Below are 19,015 nucleotides of genomic sequence, written 5' to 3' on the forward strand. Positions count from 1 at the left end.
ATGGTAGCACAGTGTTCCTTCTGTTCTGGTAGAAGAAGTCATGGAACGAATTCTTCCAGGACACATTTCATGCCATGATGTGTCAAAACCTCAGACACAGCAGTTTTTGGAATCTCCAGATCAGCCTCTAGTTCTCACACTGTCAGTTGTCGATCTTTGCTGATTGCAGCCATACATGTTTAACATTCTCAGGTGTTCTGCTTGTTGCAGGCCTTCCAGAATGTGTATCACTTTCAACAAATTCTCAACCATCCTTGAAGAATTTGCGCCACACTTCTATTTCTGCTGTACTCATTGCATTGTCCCTGAAAACCTTCTGAATCATCAGAATGGTTTCCCTGGAGGAATGTTCATGCAGGTGTAGGAGACCATTCTGCATGGTGTGGGCCCAGTGGTAAACATTTACTGCAAAGTAACTTCCTAAAATCCATGCTAAACCTTCCAAGGATGAATGTAACCGGTTCAACCACTTTTGCCTTTTCATTTGCAAATATCCCTCTTCTGTGATGTGATTAGAGGCTTTGGCTCCTTTGTTTTCTGTAAAAGGTAACCACCTAAAGCAACCTGTGCACAGTAAATGAGGACCATCTTGTAATGTGCTGAGAAACCCAATAAAGGCCTGTCATGGAGGAGGCTGCAGCTTTTGCTCCCCTTGAGTGAAAAGCCATGCTGTCCCTTTTTCTCCACCAGACTCAGGGAGTGCTTGTGAATTTCATCCATAATGATGTGGACACTGTGGGCTGGTGTCCGCATCATGCAGATTTGTTGCTCTACTTATTAAGTCATTTTGAGTACAACAGACATATAGTAAATATGCTCACTCAGAGGCATCTACTGCCCCCACTGACTAGCAGTTTTTATTGTTTACACACAAGCATTCCAGTCCACTTTAATGGTTGCCAGGTTACATCAATTTCGTGCAAACCATTCTTATTATATAAATAATGGCTGGACTTCTTTTGAACAGACCTTGTATATGTATTTATGATTATATTTGTATATATGACCATTAAAAATTAGAAATACATAGTAATTTATATTAGATATATTAATTTGAGATTATAATATATATTTATATATTTAAACATATTTAGTATTAACACAATTATTTTATATTTCTTATATTTTATACACTACATTTTAACTTCACATATAATAAAATTTAAAAAATACATTATTTCATATCTGTGATACTTTATATGAATGATAATTTCATATTTAATATATAACGTGTAATTATTTAATATATGTTTTCTTCAATTAAACTCTCAAAAATATAAAATAGTTTTAAAGTATTTCTTAAACAATTATATATTAAAATACTACTAATAATAGGAGAATGAAAAAATCGCACACCTGGGATTCATTCTAATCCTATCAACAATATACCATATTGCGTTAAAAAGTAAAAATAATGAAAATCATTGGATATGACAGCCAGAAAAAATATTTAAAATCAAGGCAGTAACAATTTGAAATAACTATTTTAGTCCATTATTATTAATAATAAATTTTATTCCCTTAGCATATTATTCTTTGTGATATAAGTGATGGATTAGAATGTGAAGCCACATGTCTATCGTTTATTTCAGTGATATTTAAATAATACTGTCTTCATTCCAATATTTTACAAATTGGACTAAAAGAGTAATTTTTAAAACTTCATATTTGAAAATTTCCATTGTCATTTAGAACCTAATAACAATATACCACTGATAAAACATTTTGAATTACTACTATACAAATATGAATAAAATTATATGCAGCATTATAGGAATAAACTGAAATACACTTCTTTTTAAGCAAATGATGTTAAGAGACATAAAAATATCAAACATCAGAAAAATTATGGAAACTCTCTATAGTCCATTAAAAACGAGATGCCCCAGAGTTGTAATTTTTAGGAGTCATAGAAAGAAAACAATTCATAAGTAATATATACTCAACAATAAGTTATTTTTTAAAGAACTAATACAATGGTGGTAAAGGGCAGAAAACTGTACTTGAACAACAATTAAAATAAAAAATGTAAAAAGAACTAATATGATACTTTATGAAAATTAGGAAAATAAAACCATTCATGTATTGGTTGCTTTGACTGGCATCGCAATGACTCAGGGATAAATTTACTGCTCGGTGATAAATTTACTGAATCTGTACTGCCTGTGTCACTCATTCACCAAATGCTATAAAGTGAAATGGTACTTCTGAGACAATCAGCCGGTGTCCTCAATGTACACATTTTCATCAATGACACGCATTTTCAACAGTCAAGACATTTAGAATGAGATACAGGCCTGGAAACACTTTCTGTGAAAACCCTGAGTAGCTGTCTGTGCGGTACTCCGTTCCGAACAGCAGCTGCAAATTTGCAGGCCTACGTTATGATGAAAAGTGACTGTCAGTAAGTGGTGCTAAGCACATATTTAAGGGGGGGGTGGATAATACATATATAATCTGTGTGGTCAAGGTAAAATGGCTGTTTTAAAAATGAGTGAAAATGTTCTGAATAAAAACTGTGCTACATTTAAGGACATTTGAAAAGGAACAGTTGATCAAAGGTCAGAAGTTCAGAATTATGTCCAGGTCCAACTTGTTCTTTTATTTATGGTTCATGCTTCTGGTGTCCTCTATATACATGTATCTGTAAATATCTGTCTCTAAGTTACATTTACAATACCTTCTAGATGGGACTTTGGGTTACCTTTTGTGTCTGGAGTAAAGTACAAATCTAAAGTGTTATTTTGGTTGAGTGTCTTCTATGTGGGTATCCAAATGTCCTGGCAATTTAAAAAGATTCACCTTGTTTTTTTACTGACTATTTTTCTACCTTAGTAAAAAATTAGGGGTGCCTTATGTGTGGGTTTCTGGACTTTCCATTCTGTTTCATTTATCTATTTTTGTATATTTACCCTGATGCCATTATCTCCTAATTATTACAGTTTTAGTTGTGTAATAGTAATTGATACCAGGTACTATTACTCCTTCACTTTTGTTCTAAGTATTGTATTGGCTGGTGAAGGTAATCTTCAGAATTTCCATATAAATATTATAACCAAGATGTAAATTTCTTTTTTTAAAAACCTCCTTTATCCTGGCTGGTGTAGCTCAGTGGATTGAGCGCAGGCCTGGAAACCACAGGATCGCGGTTCAATTCCCAGGCAGGGCACATGCCTGGGTTGCAGGCCAGTTCCCAGCAGGGGACTCACGAGAGGCAACCATACATTGATATTTCTCTCCTTCTCCCCTTCCCTTCCCCTCTAAAGATAAATAAATAAGATCAAAAAAATTTCTAAAGAAAAAAAACCTTTATTTTTCATTGAGATTACATTGCATCTTTGGAAAAATTGGGAGAGAGTTAACATCTTAACTATGTTAAGTTTTCTCAACAACAATATTATTCTCTGTTGCATGTCTTTATAATATTTCTCACATTTGACTTTTAATTTATCTTCTGTTAGAACCTCCTGAAACAGCAATAATTAAATCCTAATGCATGGAATACTATAATGGAAATAATGTTCCTAAAAATTAAACAAATTTATTTTAATATTCCCTTATATTATTCCATCCAAAAACTGAATCATGAGGCATATACACTCAGGAAAGTAAATGCCATTCACCACCAGAAAACACATAAGACAGTGATTAGCTGAGAGTTGCAGATTGGCTTTCTTTAATCCGTATTGTGACAATGGTTTACAAATTAGTACCTGAAAAGCAGTAAAAGGGGCCTGCAAATTTCTAAGGTACTCTCTTCTATTTTTTAAGATTTAGAACTAGAGGTGTTATAGTTTTAAGAACTTACTATAAATTACAGTGTCACGTATATGGTAATGTAAAGACATCAGGGCAGAGTAAGTTAAGAAAGCAAGTCTTTTCAATAACTGATGCTAGGTCAGTTCTATATCCATAGGCAAAAGAGTAAAAATTGACCCCACGATGCCTTATGCAAAATCAAGTCCAGATGGATTGCAGATTTAAGCATTAAAAGCAATAGATGTTGATACATCTCTTTAGTTATTATTATCATTCTCTTCCTGTGTTTCAATTTGGACATTTCTATGGACCTGTCTTTGAGTTCAATGGCTTTATGTTTTCTGCTGAGTCCAGTCTCCTGTTTTTACCCAATGAATTCTTCAACTGAGATATTGTCTTTTTTAATTCTTAGAATTTCCCTTTGGTTTGTTGAGTTTAGTCAATGTAGCCAGAAATTGAGCTGTGTTGTATTTCTGTTCTTCTTACAATTACCTGAAATGCACAAAAGGCTTCAAATTCTTCTGATGTTGCCCTGAACTTGAATTGTGGTCTTATTGGGGGTGTCTTCTCAGTCAGGTCCCCCACAACTAAAGACTTCTCTTTATTTTTGTACCTCAGAGGCATCTCTCTCCATACACTTACCCTTACCTCAGTAGTATTCTGAGGTTACTTGTTACTCAGTTCTTGCTAGCCTGGCTCTGGTGGGCTTATAGACAGGGAATCCTCTATTCTGTTCACATCAGTTTTAGGGAGGCACTGTGTTCCTGGCTCTCAAAGGGGACATTTCAGTTATCCTGCCCATCTTCTAATTGTAGAGAGTCTTTAATGGTCTGGGACCATGACATTTTCCTCTTTGTCCCTCAGAGATAGAGATTTCTTGTCTTTTCTGTCCCTCTACCCACAACTAGTCCTCACCTANGTCAGGGCACATGCCTGGGTTGCAGGCCAGTTCCCAGCAGGGGACTCACAAGAGGCAACCATGCATTGATATTTCTCTCCTTCTCCCCTTCCCTTCCCCTCTAAAGATAAATAAATAAGATAAAAAAATCATCTAAAAAAAACCTCCTTTATTTTTCATTGAGATTACATTGCATCTTTGGAAAAATTGGGAGAGAGTTAACATCTTAACTATGTAAAGTTTTCTCAACAACAATATTATTCTCTGTTGCATGTCTTTATAATATTTCTCACATCTGACTTTTAATTTATCTTCTGTTAGCACCAGAAGATAAACAGCAATAATTGAACCCTAATGCATGGAATACTATAATGGAAATAATGTTCCTAAAAATTAAATGGATTAATTTTAATATTCCCTTATATTATTCCATCCAAAAACTGAATCATGAGGCATATACAGTCAGGAAAGTAAATGCCATTCACCACCAGAAAACACATAAGACAGTGATTAGCTGAGAGTTGCAGATTGGCTTTCTTTAATCCATATTGTGACAATGGTTAACAAGTCAGTACCTGAAAAGCAGTAAAGGGGCCTGCAAATTTCTAAGGTACTCTTTTCTATTTTTTAAAATGTAGAACTAGAGGTGTTATCATTTTAAGAACTTACTATAGAATTACAGTGTCACGTATATGGTAATGTAAAGACATCAGGGCAGAGTAAGTTAAGAAAGCAACTCTTTTCAATAACTGATGCTAGGTCAGTTCTATATCCATAGGCAAAATAGTAAAAATTGACCCCGCGATACCTTATGCAAAATCAAGTCCAGATGGATTAAAAGCAATAGATGCATTAAAAGCAATAGATGTTGATACATCTCTTTAGTTATTATTATCATTCTCTTCCTGTGTTTCAATTTGGACATTTCTATGGACCTGTCTTTGAGTTCAATGGCTTTATGTTTTCTGCTGAGTCCAGTCTCCCGTTTTTACCCAGTGAATTCTTCAGCTGACATATGGTCTTTTTTAATTCTAGAATTTCCCTTTGGTTTGTTGAGTTTAGTCAGTGTAGCCAGAAATTGAGCTGTGTTGTATTTCTGTTCTTACAATTACCCAAAATGCACAAAAGGCTTCAAATTCTTCTGATGTTGCCCTGAACTTGAGTTGTGGTCTTATTGGGGATGTCTTCTCAGTCAGGTCCCCCACAACTAAAGACTTCTCTTTACTTTCGTGCCTCAGAGACATCTCTCTCCATACACTTACCCTTACCTCAGTAGTGTTCTGAGGTTACTTGTTACTCAGTTCTTGCTAGCCTGGCTCTGGTGGGCTTATAGACAGGGAATCCTCTATTCTGTTCACATCAGTTTTAGGGAGGCACTGTGTTCCTGGCTCTCAAAGGGGACATTTCAGTTATCCTGCCCATCTTCTAATTGTAGGGGGTCTTTAATGGTCTGGGACCATGACATTTTCCTCTTTGTCCCTCAGAGATAGAGATTTCTTGTCTTTTCTGTCCCTCTACCCACAACTAGTCCTCACCTATACCCTTATCCCAGAAAAAAAAAAAAAATGTTTAGAGCAATGGATGAAAGGCTACCAGGAAGAAACATTCAGGCAGGACCTTGTGTCTTTCCAATAGTGGCTGCCTCATACACATCTCCTGGGGAAAGGCTTTCCGAGCTCTCTGATGATCCCAGTCTTTCTCTTGAGTACTCAGCCTGTGGAGGAGAGCCTGCTGGTGGAAGCAAACTCCCCTTGCTGGTGTCTGCTGCTCCGAGGGATCCTATGCCCTTACACTGTGCTCCAACTGCCTCTGGCTTTGTGTGGAGATACCACCAGTCAGTAATTTCCACAAGGCTTGCCCCAGAAAAGGAAGTTCTCCCATTGCATCTCTCCACAGACATATTCATCCTTCTTTGGATTTCACATGAGATTGTTGTCCTGTGACTTCAGCTTTCTAATGTGTTCAAGAAACATTATTATTTTATCAGGCCATCTTGCTTTTACCTGTTATAAGGATGGCAACAGCATTCTTTCCAGCTTTAATATTTCCTAAGCTGAAACTGAGAATCCCTTTATTTATTATAATTTAATCTTTATCATAGGTTTACATTTTCTTGCATTTTACATACATTCTAGTGTTTTTAAATTCAACCTTTTTAAAATAAAGAGGCAATAAATATTGGACCATGTAATATGTTTGTTTTATTCTATTTTGTTTTACCCAGTAAGGGCATGCCCTTTTCTTTTGCAGGGAGTTAAGCTGAAGCTATCCATAAGTCTAGCTGAGCTGAGACTGGTTTAAAGCTTTAATTTCAATTCAACTTAGAATTAAATTCCACCTGGACACTGGAACCTAAGCTTCTGATAACATTGTGATATTTCTCTCTGTTTTCTACTCTATACACAGAGATACTTAATTAGTAATTTTGTATGGGTTATAACTGTCTGGACAAGAAATGTATTTTTACATTGAGCCTCATCCAATTTCCAAACAGAAATACCAGCCCAAGATTTCATTATGAGCTTAGCTTGCATCTCTTCATACCAGAGAAGTTTCTTTTTCGACGGCATGCCTCTTCCTTTACCCTCCTTTAACTTGTAGCCCCTGGTCATTAGTCATTTATGAAAGGCTCGTTTCTCTTTGGAATTGGGTACTTTATATGTTGCATCCAATGCATTCAGATGGCATCAAAGCCAAGTATTATTTATCCAGTGTGTGTGTGTGTGTGTGTGTGTGTGTGTATTGGTATGCTGAGCATAATCTCACATCCTACCTGGAACAAGATATATCAGATATTAATTTAAAAATTTTAAAAAGAGACTTCACAATTTTCTATTTTAACTCTCCCATTCTAGGTAAGAGAGTTCACGTCTATGTAGAGAGTGAAAGTATTTTTTCATATACTGCCACAGAAAATAATTAAATCATCCATTATGCATCTGAGTCAAATGGGTGATGAAATTGTAACAGGGTGTAGCCACGGTGGGTGGGCAGCAAATAAGGATTTGTAATAGGGTCCAGAACTCAGGGTGTCCAGGCAATATTAGGGAAAAATATATACATGATGTCATCACCCCCACAAGTCTGAGCTCGGGGATGGAATACATGGAACAGGGCCATTGAGAGTTGTTTTGCATAGCAACAGCTTTGCAGCTAACCTGTGGCATGGTCATTTAACACACCTATAACCTTTAACTGGTTTCATAGATATGTTAAACTGGGGGATGAGAGTGACTTCAATCCATGAGGTAACTGGGAGGCAACTCCTCCCGGTTACAGCACCTGAGTGACAGCTTGGAGATGATTGGCTCCATGCCATCCAGCCACACCTGCCGAGACTTACTATGGCAGCCCAGTAAAGCTGGAAAAATACAGGAATGCTGGCAGCTCTGGCCAATTGTGGGAGGAGTCGGAAATGGTTCTGCAGAGGAAAGATTGGTGCTGGGATTTAAAGCCAGGCATGGCAGTCATGCAGGGTCTTTTTGGGACCATGTGGCTTAGGCAGAGAAAACCACAGACTTCTATTTCTTTTTCTGAGCTATGGTTCTCTGGACTGGGCAGTAAAGGAAGGAAGGACTGTGCATTTGCGGTATTCTAAAAGACTTTGGGATCTCAATGAAGACATCAAGTTATTACTCTTAAGTTTGTATAACTCCTTGAATAAACAATCCCTTTCCTTTTCACCAGTCTCTGACATTGAGAGATGTCTTTCCCTGGTGGCAGGTATGGGGTCAGGGAACCCTGGAGCACAAGGGTGGGTCCATTCAGTAAAAGCATATTATTCACCTCCCACCGGGTTCATTCTGTAACAAACCAACAAAACTTTCTTGTCACAGGTACACCACTTCCCATTTAACAATCCCATATATGGGTCATTGGTAGAAACAAATGTTACAGCAAAATAGTTAATACAATGTCTATGTTAGAAATTTCTTTATCTCCATAACAGGATTCAGGAGCCCCCCCTTTTTTGAGTAAAGCATATTCCCCAAGATTGCTGGAATTTACATTTTATTATACTTGGTATAAAATTACTTACTAATTTAACATTTTCCCCAAGAATTTGGCAATGATTTAACATAAACTCATTAAAATAAAATCAGACCACTTTTGCACTTTTGTGGAGCAGCAATTATTTTCTACTTTCTTTGTATAATAATATTTCAAATACACCCCTAAAATATAGATATGACTCTATATTTAACTCTCTCTGATAATAAGTATGGAATGAAAGAAACCCACTACAATAAATGACTAAAATCACATACCTGTGATTTTATGTTTAATCATGGATTTTTAGCAAAATTTCATTGGGTTTCTTGTAGGTCACATTAATATCTGTATTAATACAGATATTATATTAGAGCAGGTGATCTGTTCTAATAAGAAACATCTCAAATCATGAGTTCTTCTAAATGACTCTAAATTACTTTAAAATAGATCATTAATACCTATTTTTCTATACATGAATAATAAATAACTGTCAGCTTTCACAATCATCAGAAACATATATATGTGTACATATTTATTTTAAATTTATAATGGAATAATCTTTACAAGTAAGTTTTCTTGACCCATTAGTATAGACCAACAATCTTCAATCTGAAAAGTAAGACATTGCATCAGTCATCTCAATAGTTAGTTGATTTAATGCCATACTTCTATCTATTTTAAAATATTTGAATAAGTGACTAAAATATTTAATATTTACCTGAATGTTTGACACAATCATATATTATTTTATTCATTTCATATTAATATTTTTAAACGTACTTATTTATTTTTAGAGGGAGGGTAAGGGAAAGAGGAAGAGAGGGAGAGAAACACCAATGTGTGGTTGCCTCTTGCATGTCTCCCCAGGAACCTGGCCGACAACCCAGGCATGTGACCTGACTGGGAATTGAACCAGTGACCCTTTGCTTTACAGGCCTGTGTTCAATCCACTGGGCTACACCAGCCAGGACATCATTTCCTGTTAATATTTTAAATGTCTACCTAAACTTGTGCACATTGCAATCCTTTAAGTGGAAGTAAAAATAATACTGAATATACATCAAAGTAATTTACTCTTTTAAAAAATGTCCATATTATATCAGTGCTTTGCTTCCCTCTAAAATGTATTTGGTTCCTTTGTTCATTGGACAATTACTAATAATTAAAACTCCCTTATAGACAGTATCAGTACATTCACTGTTCCTTATTACTTTCTATGAAATAAAATTTGAAACATTTCAAATTTAGAAGAAATTTTAGCACATAGTAGGAGATGAAGGTAAGAGACAAAAATGAAATGATTACAGTCACCTTTTGCTATACTATTTCAAAATTTAGACCAGTCCTGTATGGTGCTATCTATATGAGAATTCCTTACATTTTTGATAAATAGATGAACCTTTGCTTTGTCACGTATCTATCAGTATTTCAGGATCCACTGATGATAAAAAACTAAAGACTGAAACATGGAAAAAACTGAGCAATATTTACTTTCTGCAAGAGTAAAGAAACACACTCTAAGAGGGAAATTAGGCTTTGCATGATGAAGCCTTAGGGCGAAGAAAATATTATTGTGTATTTAAAGCCGAAACTCACAAACAGTTTCATGGCTGAATAAAGCTTGGGAGAGCCTGTTTGAGCTTCTTCCTCTTCTGATGTTCGCATTTAAGCCAGAGATTGCCAACATCTGTGTTTCTATAGGTTTTGACAACCTTCCCAAAAAGCTGCTACTGTGCATTTTCCTTCTCAAGCTCTGGTCATTGTTATCTTTCAATTTCTTATGCTCACCAGAAAAAAAGGTAGATTTTTATACTACAGATTTCACGTAAAATAAACCTAAGATAGGGCATCACCAAGAAGTGATTTTTTACATTAATGGCCAAGATGGAGACATAGCTAGATATACTTTGCTTCATTGCACAATCAAAAGAAGGACAACAACACATTTAAAAACAACAGCAAAACCCAGAACTGCCAGAAATAGAACTGTGTGAAAGTTTGACAACCAAGGAATTAAAGAAGAAATATTCATCAAGACTGGTAGAAGGGGCAGAGATGGGCAGCTGAGGTGGAGAGATGTGTGGCAAGGTGAGGGACTAGGTGGGTGAGGTTGTGGTTGGCAGACCGGGCAGTTCCACATTCACATACAGATAAACCGGGAGGAACAACTGGGGAGCAAGATGTACGACACAACCCAGTGTGCCAGCATGGGAAACTAAAGCCTTAAAAACTCTGGCTGTAAAAACCCTTGGGGGTTGAGGTGAGAGAAACTCCCAGCATCACAGGAGAGTTCATTGGAGAGACCTCCCAGGTCCTGGAATGTATACAAACCCACCTACCCAGGAATCAGCACCAGAAAGGCCCAATCTGCTTGTGGATAGCAGGGGAAGTGAATGAAAGCAGGGCAAAAGTGAAGAAAGGAGCTCAAAATCAGACAAAACTAGTCCATGCTGACAGTAATCACAAAGAAGTTACTTGGGAAATAAAGTTGAAGCGGAGTTGCCTAGAAGGGGACACGGAAAGATTCAGGTATAATAAATATACTCTTTCACTTGATCTAAGTGGTGCTTACCAGGGAATCTAAATTACCTGATTTACATTTTTTCATTCATTTAACTGAACAGTAAGATCTGTGAATTGTATTGTATTAATATTGCCTCAATATTATATATATATACATAAACTAATAAAATAGATACATATTAACCTAGTATTCCTAGGACTTATAACCACATAAATTATTTCCTAAGAATATATACTCATTTAAGCTATGTTTAAATTCTACATTGTTGAATTGCCTGCTTAAATATTTATTGCATAAAGTTATAGCTTTGTAGATAAAATGGGATACATATAGAGTATATTATTATAAATGCCAGAGATTATTTACTAATTATATGTAGAATATATTCTGTTGCAATCATCTATTTCTGCAACAAAATCACTGATATGTATTTTTATGATAATTTCCTCTTTAGAAAATTATGAAGATGTTATGAAAGTAGGGAAATCTATGTATATTAAAAAGTGTTCTTCCAGAGGTTTCAAAAACCATCCTTTCTATTTGATAGCTTCAGTATCCCTGAGATAGTCACAGTAGCACAATTTTCACAAATCTCCATCATGAAAAGAAAGATGCACTCTAAGAAAGGATCGTTAGGATATATTCTCTGGCACTTTAATACTGGAGGTAGTGATGCTCAGAAAAAACTTCTATGATGGTGGCTGAGACATTCATTTTTTTTTAAACAAGAAGTTGGAGCACAGCTATCTTGGAAGTTTCAACTAGGATACTTGCAGAGCAATGCTTCATTTTTTCTTTCACACAAATATTGTGATATACAACTTGCAAAAAACAAGTATTAAAAATTGTTAAAATCACCTGGCTGGTGTAACTCAGTGGATTGAGTACGGGCCTGAGAACCAGAGGATGGCAGTTCGATTCCCAGTCAGGGCACATGCCTGGGTTGCAGGCCAGCTCCTGTCAGTTCCTGTTTGTTCTGTTTTTCTCAGGATTGTTTTGGCTTTTCAGGGTCTTTTTTTCTTTCTATACATTTTTGTTATATTTCTTTAATAAATATCACTGGGATTTTGATGGGATTGCATTAAAATTCTATATGTCACTTTGGGTATTATGGACATTTTAACTATGTCAATTCTTTCAATCCAAGAACAGAGAATATCTTTGATTTCATTGTGTGATTTTTAATCTCTTTTAATGATATTTTGTAATTTTCAGCATATAGGTCTTTCACATCCTTTATTTCAAGGCTGGTCTCTCTGTATTGTGTATTGTGTGTCCCCAGCAGAGGCAACCGTACATTGATATTTCTCTCCCTCTCTCCTTCCCTTCCCCTCTAAAGATAAATAAATTTAAAAAATTGTTAAAATCAAAAACAAAGAGAGACCAGCCTTGAAATAAAGGATGTGAAAGACCTATATGCTGAAAATTACAAAATATTAAAAGAGATTAAAAAACACACAATGAAATCAAAGATATTCTCTGTTCATGGATTGAAAGAATTGACATAGTTAAAATGTCCATAATACCCAAAGTGACATATAGAATTTTAATGCAATCCCATCAAAATCCCAGTGATATTTATTAAAGAAATATAACAAAAATGTATAGAAAGAAAAAAAAGACCCTGAAAAGCCAAAGCAATCCTGAGAAAAACAGAACAAACCAGAAGTATCACACTACCTTACTTCAAAGCATACCACAAAGCAAAGACAATCAAAACAACAGAAAAAATAGACACAAAGAACAATGGAACAGAGTTAAGAGCCCAGAAATAAAACCACATGTATATGGGAAAATAATTTTTGACAAAGGAGTCAAAAACATACAATACAAAAAAGAAACCCTCCTCACTATATGTACTGGCTAAAGAATCCCAAAGAATGAAACTAGACTACAGTTTTTCTCCAAGTACAAAAATTAATTCAAAAGAATCCCAAAGAATGAAACTAGACTACAGTTTTTCTCCAAGTACAAAAATTAATTCAAATTCATCAAAGACCTAAACATAAGATCTGAAACAATAAATTACATGGAAGAAAACATAGATAGGTATTAAACTTATGGACCTTGATCTTAGAGAAGATTTCATGAATATGATCCCAAAGTCAAGAGAAGTGAAGGCAAAAAATAAATAAATGGGACTATATCAACATAGAAGTTTCTGAACAATAAAAGAAATCACCAACCAAATAAAAAGGAAACAAATCTAATAGAAGATATTTGCAAATGACAGTTTTGACAAGGGGTTAATATCCAAAATATATAAAGAACTCACACAACCCAACACTAAGCAAACATTTTGGTTAAAAAACAGGCAGAGGACCTAAAGAAACACTTCTTCCAAGAAGACATACAAATGGCCAAGAGATATATGAAAAGATGCTCAACTTCACTAGCTTTTGGGAAATTACAAATCATAACTACAATGAGGTACAACCTCACAAGTGTTAGCATGGATCTTTTCAACAAGACAAGTAATAACAAGTGTTGGAGAGGTTGTGGAGAAAAGGAACTCTCATTCACTGCTGGTGGGTACAGTCACTCTGAAAATACAGTATGACAGTTTCTCAAAAAACCAAGAGTAGAGTTACCAAATGAGCCAGCAACTCCTCCTCAGTGTATCAGCCCAAAAATTTATTTGCAAAACTGTATGCATCCTTGTGTTCACTGCAGCATTATTCATAGTGGCCAAGACATGAAAAGAACTCATGTATCCTTCTATAGATGATTGAGTAAAGAAAATGTAGTACATATGCACAATGGAACACGACTCAGCCACAAGAATAGATGAAATAATGCCATTTGCAATAACATGGGTGGATCTTGAAAATATCATGCTAAGTGAAATAAGTCATTCAGAAAAAGTTAAGAAGCAAATGATGTCATTCATATGTGGGATATAAAACTTAAAGTAACAAATGAGCAAACAAGAAAAACAAACAAAAAATCTCATAGTGAGGTTTAATCAATGCTATGGTGATTAACAAAGGAAAGGAGTAGGAGAATAGTAAAGGGTAAAGGGGGCCAAACATATGGTGACAGAAGATGACTTGACTTTGGGTGGTGGGCACACAATGCAATATACAGATCATGTGTCATAGAAATGTGTGCTTGAAACCTCTATGACCTTATTAATCAATGTTGCCAATACATTTAATTTTAAACAAAAATTCAAAATAAAAATATAAAAAAGAAATATAATCTTATATTTCTTTTCATGGTAAATTCATCTGAGATGTTGCTTTAATAAGGAGCATGAATGTTGGGAAAGCTCTCCATGTGTTTTCGCAGGGAGGAACTTCATGAATGTCTCCAGATTCTCCTTTGAGTTTAGGTCTTTATGTTAACTAATGTTTCAGAATATTTTTGGTCACCTCCTTAAAATGTTTTAATGTAAAGCCAGGTGCGTGTATGATTTTAATCAATTGAGAATTTACTTTGTTCCTATTTACACATTTTGAAAATATATTTTCTGTCAAATACTTTTAAAACATTTATAATATTAAATGTCATATTTTATTATAATTTTTTAAAAAGAAAATTCCCTGAGCAGATAAAACCATATCAGTCATAGAAATGAAGTTTAATTTAGCTTATTTTGCAAGGCTAGCTTGACATGGGTCATTTTTCCTTATGTGTTTGGAAATTATAAACAAAATTTGAACTACTAGCCAAGCTTGACCAGAGGTAACCACTAAAAATTCTAATATTATAACCAATCACTCTAAAGAATAAACAGTCACTGCCGTCTAACTATATGAGCCACTTTATAACAATATGCCTGAGCTTCATTCCATGTTTTGGTGTGAGTACTTCCAGTTAGCAAACTGTCTTTTGGTGTGTACACATAACTTCTCATTGTTTTTTCAGTGATTCATTAGTTTTATTTCAGCTATTTCTGAACTTTTGACGACATGCACTCTTTTTTCTCCACTGTTACTAAGACAAGTAACAACTCTTAGCACTACTGAAATAGCAGCCATAATCAACACGTAAGTAAATGAGTAGTGATAATTTTCTCTCATTATGTTTTTCTCTTTTGCTGAAACAAGTGTAATGCTATTCACTCAATGATACCACTCATAGAATGAAATAGTGCACTACCTTAATAATACATGTCAATATTTTCAAAATTCAATTATTTTGTCTTATATGTACATTACATGTTAGTGAATGTTAAGCATTATTTATGTTATTCATCAATGTGAAAGTTAAGCTCATTATATGTGAAGTGGTTTGAACTGTGTTCTCCCCAAAATGAGCATGAAGATCTAACCCTCTATACCTATGAATGTGATGTTATTTGGAATTAGAATCCTTATAGATGTAATCAAGATAAAAATGGAGTCACACTGGATTAGATTGTGCTTCAGATCCAATAATAGTATCAAAAAACAAAAACAAAAACAGATGTCCAGGGTAGCAGCTATGTGAATACAGAAGAGATATTGGAAGGATGTTGCTACAATGCGGGGAATGCCTAGGGCTGCCATCAACAACCGGAAGCTAGGAAAGGCAGGGAAAGATTCTTATCTAGATTTTTCAGAGGCCCATTGGCCCTGAAAACACTGATTTCAGCCTCAGCCCCAGAAATGTAATAGGATAAATTTCAGCTTTTTTCAACCACTCAATTTTTGGCAAATTGTTACAGCAGCCATAGGAAGTACTACAGTGTACTTCTTAAAAAAATATTGACTAAAGAATTAGGAATGACGTATTTATTTGTATGAATACATTCGCTTTTTGAATTTTTCTCAATATTGCCTTATCTTTAGCCATTTTGTGGTTTTCTCAAAATATCATTAAAATAAAAATTGAATGAATTTCTATTTCATTTAAAATGTGAGGAGGGAATTAACTGTACCCAACAACATGATGAAATTTGCTATATCTTCTGAAATTCAATAACATAACATTTGTATAAACGCTTTGAGCAACAAAATCTCATATGTTCATTTCTGTCACATTTACTCTTCTCAAGTAGTAATGTTAATGCTAAAGGTCAACAGCCATTCATTTAAAGATAAAGTTTGCTCTGCATTATTTGGATAAACTGCATAGAATTTTATTAGCTCTCTGAATGTGGTTACTGAAAATATTACTTTAATTGAATTAAAGGACATCATGGGAAGAACTAAACACCTAATGTATATGTGTGTGTGTGTATATATATATATATATATATATAATTATCTCATATTTCTACTCAAAATAATTATGTTATTAAATGTAATTATCCAATGCCTTAAAATATTAATGGATTATCTTAAGAAAGCCAAATCAGTCAAGATTATTAATACAAGTCAAGGCCTTGTTAACCATACCTAAATTTAGAGATAAATCTTATTCACATGATTTTTGGACTTTATATTGTACAGGGTTGAAGAGAGAAGATTTTTGTTGATAGGTTGGTTAAATCCTTCAGCTACCTAGTGAGCTGCCGTGGGCACTGCAGCCACAGCTATTGTGGCTCTGCGTTTAGTAGCACACTACCTGGGACCTCTGGACAGCTGAGTGTTGGGTGATAAATGGCAAGATGCAAATCTAAACTGGAGTTACTGGAAAATCAATGAACAGAGAATAGCGATGTCAAGTCATATATCTTTTATGTGAAGGATCAAAAAGTTTTAAAACTTGAAAAACAGTTATGAGATTTAGTCTGAATAAAAATTAGGTATTGTGACCAATTAATTAGTTCCCTACAATTTACTCAATGAACTAGTCTTCATGTTCTTTTAGAAAACAGTATAATTTTAATTTATTTCAGTAAATCATTTACACATTTCAGTACTTTATTTTTATCCATGTGTTTTAGTATTTTACATATTATTCTTGCATATTATTCTTGTGGTCTAGTTCTATTCAGTAGAACTACTGAAGTAGAAAGACTAGAAATAAAAAAATTAAATCATTGGTATGAAATTTGTTAAACTTACAACTGAGTCATTCTAATTATTATTTTTCAAGTATTTAAACAATTTGTTTAAGTTTCTATGCATTAATCTTTATCACCATATTTTTTACATTGAAATATCAAGAAAATTTTAGTTATAACAAAATGAAAATAATACAGGCCATCAAAATTATGTGGCCTATAATGAGATAAAAAGTCATGGTTTCTATTGGATCTAAGAACTTGTGTTCTAGCTATAAATAGTAACAAAAGTATAAAACAACCCACTTTTTATTCCAGAAATCTATTATTATTTTACCCACTCAGAATTCAGTCCTGTACTTAATCCAACTATTCATCATATCAACAAGTAATTTCTAGCAGGATGATTAATACATAATCTAGCAGCCTTTTAAACGTAACTGAATTTAAAATATATAAATATAAATAAAAATACTAAGCATTTAAAATGTATTCATAGAATTTATACAATGCAAACATACACATAAATACATATGACTTGTGGTATACATATTATAGGCTACTGATTTAATACATTAAAGACAAATGAGTATAATCAGACTACACATTTAATATAATTTCTTATTGTGTGTACTTTTTAGAACCCACTTAAACTTTTAAAAATGCTTAGAATTTCTTTTTAAAAGATTCTGATTTAAAAGAAGCTCTTTCCTATGTAAAATACTCTAAAATAGCTTCACAATTCATTTTAGTTTCTTTAAGGGCCAGTTTCACATTTCAGATGTCAGTGTTAGAAGCTGATGGAATAATATTTTGCTCAACCTGACATGTGCAATTCAAATTAATCGATGGCTACATTTTATAAATTACTGTTGGTGAAGCACAGTGAAAAGAAAATTGGTCTACAAATATCTATTTAACTACTCAGGTAGTAAATACCTGCTGTCATCCATCTATTTCTCAAGTGTACTGACTTCATTTATCCTGCCTGAGATTCAAGACAGCTGTCAAGTTCATTTCAAAAAGCAGTGAACCCAAAAATCCACCTCAGAAAATTTTGAATAGAACCCCATTCAGTAATACAATTTTGGAGTCCAAAATTCATTAATTCTCAAATTTTTTATCTATAATGTATTTTGAAAGAATTGGACAAAATAGATAAACATAAACAGAAGCAACAAAAGTTAAAATATAATTACAACAGAAGTTATGTTTTCCTCTTTGCACCAACTGGCCATATATCTTAATTTGCTCTTCAGTAGGTCAGATAACACTCCTTTCTTAATCTTCCTTTACCAATTACAATAACTGAGCTTGGCAGTATCACCAAATGAAATGAACCAATAAATTGAATTGCCTCCACAATCGTTTACTCTTAAAGTAGTGGCTATGACATTACTATTGGAAAATTGTTATCAGAAATAGCATAAGCTGCAGAAGTTTCATATTTTAGATAAAGGACTGTACTTAAGAACTGGATTTCGTTAGCTTTTTGCACACAAATCATTATTTCTACTCATTCCCGCTAGGACCTTTGCAATTCCTAATTTCTCTGCCTACCGTGATATTCTTTGAGTGATTTCATGGCAGGATTTACCCTGGTCTTCCCGTCTTAACTTAGATGTCATCTCACAAGTGTTTTTCTTGAATTAAATTAGTATAATCTTCATAACACTGCTCATTTTATAAAGATTGTCTTCTTGTATTTATCAACATTTTTTTGCTATTGCATGACAGCTCTATGGTGCCATTTTTAAAATTAAGACTACTGTATTTTGTCATGTATAATGCACACTTTTTGCCCAAATTTTTGAGGGAAAAATAAGGATGGGCATTATATATGGGCAGTACTAATTCTGTATCTACATAAATGTTTTCAGTTCTTTCATTTATGCTTCTACATTAAGAGTATAACTCTAGAAAGCAATAATGATATCTGTATGCAATATAATACCCTGGAATACAA

Source organism: Sturnira hondurensis, unplaced genomic scaffold (genome assembly GCF_014824575.4).
Source record: "Sturnira hondurensis isolate 20B ecotype Veracruz unplaced genomic scaffold, ASM1482457v3 Scaffold0021354, whole genome shotgun sequence".
Classification (NCBI taxonomy): Eukaryota; Metazoa; Chordata; class Mammalia; order Chiroptera; family Phyllostomidae; genus Sturnira; species Sturnira hondurensis.